The sequence below is a fragment of the Dendroctonus ponderosae genome, unplaced genomic scaffold (genome assembly GCF_020466585.1).
Source record: "Dendroctonus ponderosae isolate FM_Combo_2020 unplaced genomic scaffold, Dpon_F_20191213v2 Dpon_F_20191213_1, whole genome shotgun sequence".
Lineage (NCBI taxonomy): Eukaryota > Metazoa > Arthropoda > Insecta > Coleoptera > Curculionidae > Dendroctonus > Dendroctonus ponderosae.
Window position 1 is genome coordinate 21,143,561 of NW_026017110.1, and position 5,023 is coordinate 21,148,583.

The 5,023-nt window shown below is 36.3% G+C and overlaps 1 long non-coding RNA gene across 1 annotated transcript in view; it reads left to right on the forward strand.

The window, feature by feature from the left end:
* The window catches only part of LOC125502484, a 10,677-nt gene extending 6,504 nt beyond the window's left edge, over positions 1-4,173 (forward strand). Inside the window, exon 3 of the long non-coding RNA XR_007280235.1 lies at positions 3,963-4,173. This is a non-coding gene — a long non-coding RNA (uncharacterized LOC125502484). The remainder of the gene's footprint in view (positions 1-3,962) is intronic.
* The last annotated feature ends 850 nt before the right edge of the window (positions 4,174-5,023 follow it).

Consider the following 5,023-nt stretch of genomic DNA (forward strand, 5'->3'; position numbering starts at 1 on the left):
ACTTTCTAAAAAGGCCATTTATTTCTGTCTAGAATGATGTACAAATGAGCGTTCTTGCTCATTTTGTCTCCGAGATATGAGCAAAAACGGGACGGAAAACATTAAATTTTGACATAATCTTACGCCACCCTTGCACAAAACGACGATAATTTTTCTAATTTCATAGACAACAGAAGACTGTATTTTTTCTACATAGCCCCCCCCACCCCCCACCCTCCCGGAATTTAAAGCTGGATCCGCCCCTGTTTGGCACCAACTCTAAAACTTAATAGAAGTTACCAGGAAAACTCGAATCGGAAAGTCTACCAGGAACAATCAGTGCTTAATGAAAAAGCACACCATCCGAAATATGATGCCACTATAAGAGATCTTCTTTCGAAGTAAAATCTCGCTGGACTTGTTATAGTCATTTGCAAATTTAGACAATCACCTTATTTTCTTTTTAATTTTTTTGAAAATTTTCTTCATCTGCAAATTGGATACTGTAACTACAACCAGCTAGAGGCGGTTTTGAGAGTTTTTGTTACAGCGTTTTAGTTACCCAAGTTGCTCTCATTTGTTGTCAGGAAAATAATTTTAATCAGCTCTTATAATCAGTGGAAAATAAAGTACACAATTTACAAAGAAATATTTTATTTTCCAGTCACTCTAAACGTTGAATGACAGGAAACATTTCCATTCTAACACTGAATATATTCACAATAATTATTCTGATTACTATTTGAACATAACATCCGGTAAATGGTTTAGTTTGAATTTCAAGAATGTTTTAACAATAAGTCTATTGATTAAAACATATAAACCGCGTACACACAGCCCGTGTACATTAAACTTTGCATTAAATGAGCTGACGGCCAGGCAGCTTATTATTTAATGGCCACACGCTTTTGGGCGGGATGCTTTTAGTTTGAACAACCTTAACTTTGTTTTACGATTATTGGATTTTCGGATATATTATGCCATACCCTTCAGTTATCTAATCAGGAATACTGGAACGTAATAGCAAATTTTACAGAATTTACATTAAACTTAACACCCATCTATTTCTTCATATGTATGGTGGTCTAAAACTTACGAAACATATACACAAACATGAATTAAACGATATTAGGAATTAGAGCCATAAGTGAAACTGAATTATAGAAAAATGTTAAAAGAGATTTTTTATAATAAATTAAGAATTTTAATGCACCTATATCTAAGTGCAAATTGCGATATCTATAATTTAGTAACATCCACCTTGTTATTCATTTTGTTGCATTGCAAGCATTTAATTAAAACTTAAAAATATATAATTTCGGTTTTCCTACTTTATGGGCTTGGGGATGCTTCGTAAACTGAGCAAATTTTTACAACCAAAGTTTGTTTGAATTAAGGGTGGGCGCCATTAGAGCGGACGTGCTCGGCACAGGAAATGTGCCCTCATTAAAGCTTACGAAAGGGAACTTTTAAGGAAATTAATATAAACAAAGAGGGGTGCCATTATTTAATTAAATATATGGGTCTGAGGACGGGGGATATTAATATGCAAGCGAAGGCGTGTTTGTTGTTTACATACACAATTCGATTGAAAGTAGGTAGTTGCCGTCATTGCATGAAATCCCTAGTGAATAAAGAGTTATAATGAAACTATGTTATACTGGGCGGCAACCTAAAAGTCAATACAAACTGAAAAAATAAATAGTGGTGCCGCCTCTTGATGTGGAATCATACATTTGATGCATGAGTCACATCTCCTGAGAATGGAGACCCGGCACAAGCATTGGTCTTCCGGATGGAATCCTAAACATCTACAAAGATGTTTCTATCATCACGGCCGTTTTCTCTAATGCGCATTATCCAAGTGCAACTGGCTCTTGTCTGGTACGTATCTTCAGGCACACGAACAGAAGTACTTGCAGAATTCTGAAAAATTACTCCTAGATTAAGCGAAGATTAAACGATGAAACGAAGTGGTGTAAAACTTCACTTTAAACATTAAATTTGTGTTAAGCCACAATTCCAGCTGGCTTAGCTGGTAATAGTGTTGAAGTGGTAGAATTTCAGTTCTTGTGGTCTTCTGGTGGGGAGAGACCTAAAGTCAGAGGTGAAGTTCAAAGTCTATTTGCTAATCGACAGAACATTTTTAGTTATTTGGAGTTGATGGTGCCACAATTTATCTACCATCGTCTTTTTAATTTAATTTAAATAACGATTATATAAATTGTATTAGTCGGGCAGATGGTGATTGAAAATTTTGCAAATTCTCGTGGATCAGCATTCCTTTTGAATCCAAACACATCTACAAAATGTTCGGCTTTTTGTGGTTGGAAATCTACAACTGACTGGAAATCTATCTATCAGTTTATCAACGAGGGAGTTAAGTACTTTCAATTAACAAAATTAATGTTAAAATAAGGAGAGGTTGCTTATATTAATATGCTGTTAGTTGCGATCAAAAACTTTCTGCAAAAATCTACAGTTAATTCTTAAATAATTGTGAAAAATGTTCGATTTCCGTACCCCGTCGGTATATAATTGTCCTCCTAGAAGCGTGTCTGTCATCATAAGAACTATGTACCTATGTTTTAACTTAATTTCATAGAACCAGTAATGCGAAAGTAACGAAATGAAAAAATCCGATTTCAAAGTTTTCACCCTTAAAAACATGCACACCATTTAAGATTTAATCTAAGTTCATGTCAAGGATGAACAATGTTTCAATTCCTGTATTAAAATTATATAGAGAGTTCAATAAATACGTTTTCTTGTTAGGTGCTTGCTTTGTTTCCACTCTTAAGAAACCGAAGCTTAAATCATTTTCTTGTGTAATTGGCAGCAGGTTTATGTTTATTTGTAATTATTTGCCTTTTTCATAGATGTAGTAGTTTACTGGTTACTGGACGTGATCGTGGCAAAGTGAATAACCAGAAAGTCATTTGTCAGGCATATATTTGCTTATGATGGCCATTTTTTTAGGACACTCTTCCATAATATATGCCATGTTAACTGCAACATTGTTCGAGGCCACTCGTAACCAGGACTTTAATGCAGTCGCGGGGTCGTAAAGTGCACATAAATCCGGGACCACAAAGTACGTACGTCGTGGTCGAGGACGATCCGCTTACGCCCCGAATGACCAATCTGAAACTTTAATGGTCCCAAATTACGAACGGGCTGCCTCAGAAAACGACACCCTCTATAATTAATTATTCATACTCAGAGCCATCTTTAGGCATGGACCTACGAGCAGTGGTCAGTGCCTCATAAAAAATTATGATCCGTCAACGAATAAAAAAATATGTAAAAGGTTCCTATTAACAATACATGTCATAAATAACTTAGCCTGTTATCTGCTGGATCTGCTCCATGCCCTTCTTCACTATCTCATTTGAAAACGTTCTGTGCTATACTTACCTGGCTGTGCTGTCCTTATATTGGCCAGTACCCTGTAGGCTCATGTCTAGACAGTTCTGACCATATAGGAACAGAGCCGAATTTTTGCTCTATATGTTTCCATCCAATACACCACCTGTGTTGTATGGCGTTGTAATTAGCACGACTCTATCAGCTCTAGAAATACTATTTAAAAAAATCCTCCAAAAAGATGTATTTCTCAGCCCGCGTTCTGCACCAACATTATGCACCAACAATCATTATTAGAACAACCCAGGATTAAGTTCAACTTGGTGCGAAGGCCACTCACATTCTGATGGTATATTTGCCGTTAGGAGCTTTCAACTTGCTTTTTCTTGCTCAGAGTGAATCTGTGAGCTATCTGGGTGTCCTTTTCTAACACTTTGGAACATTCTCCAATGTACCTAATGTTATACCCATCGTTTGTCTCCCAATTCCCAGCTTGAAATTCGGTCCATGCCTTCTTGAACTGGTCTATTTGCATTGCAATCTGATCTAAAATACGAAAATAATATTGGTAGGTATATATCTATAATTTTTGACCTGACACTTTTCTTAATTTTTAGTACTTAGTGAACAAATTAACTGATTAGCACCGACAACCTTTGATGGTAGGCCTGGGTAACACTGTGTTGAGTTGCTCCTTCGAGTTGATGCCGCTTTGTGAGTTGGTGAGTTATAACTCATATCGCCTCATGGAGCCGCACCTCAAATTGAACCTGTGGCGGAATAATTCTTGTAATCAGAACTTTTAGAAATTATATTAGTTGAAATTCCGATGGTTTCTATCATCGCTCGGAAATTGAGCAACAGTTTCAATTTAAGTGATTCATTCACGGTTGTTTTGTTTAGTCAATACTTTTAGGAAAACAAAATTAATTCGGTTATTAATGTTAGTTTTCGCGTACCATTTCAGCCACAGGGGTCGTTTTATATCATTGAATAGAGAGAGGATTGATAATTCGATTCAGTTATAGCAACGTGCATGAGTAAATTTGTCACAAAAAGTCACACGAAATTTGAATATCAGAAACTTAGGTGCAACTTTTTTCAACAATTTCATTTAAAAAATCCGTGAAACCTACAGAACGTCAATCTTTCAAGTTTCAACTGGCTTTACTTTGGAAGTTGGAATTTTTATTGAAGAGTCTGCAGTTGCGTAGAAGCGTTCACTTTCAAATCAACATTTAAGAAGCGCGCAAAATTCAGGATCTCATGTGATTTGAATGAGTTTTTGAAGGGTTGAAGAAATTTGGCGACATTCAGAGCGCACTGTTCTTTACTGAATGCACAACTCTGTTCTTTTCGTTTCTGAGTTTTTCGTTACAACGCATCGCATCTCACTGTGTCGTAATTTGCCCGTGTGTAGTAAACCCGGGACTGGAATTTTTACACCTAACAAAAAAAAAGGTCACTACATTTTTTATGAGTAACGTTTTACCAAATGAGTTACTCCGTCAACTCCTGAAAATTGACTGAGTTACTCATGCGTATTCGATGACTTGGATGATTCTGTGTTTTTGGCGGAAAACTCAGAATAATTTCTTCTCAGCTTTAATTAGTCCATCATAGGCCACATTCATGAGCCTGAAGACAATCTGCACCAATTCTTTGTTGTCTTTCTTAC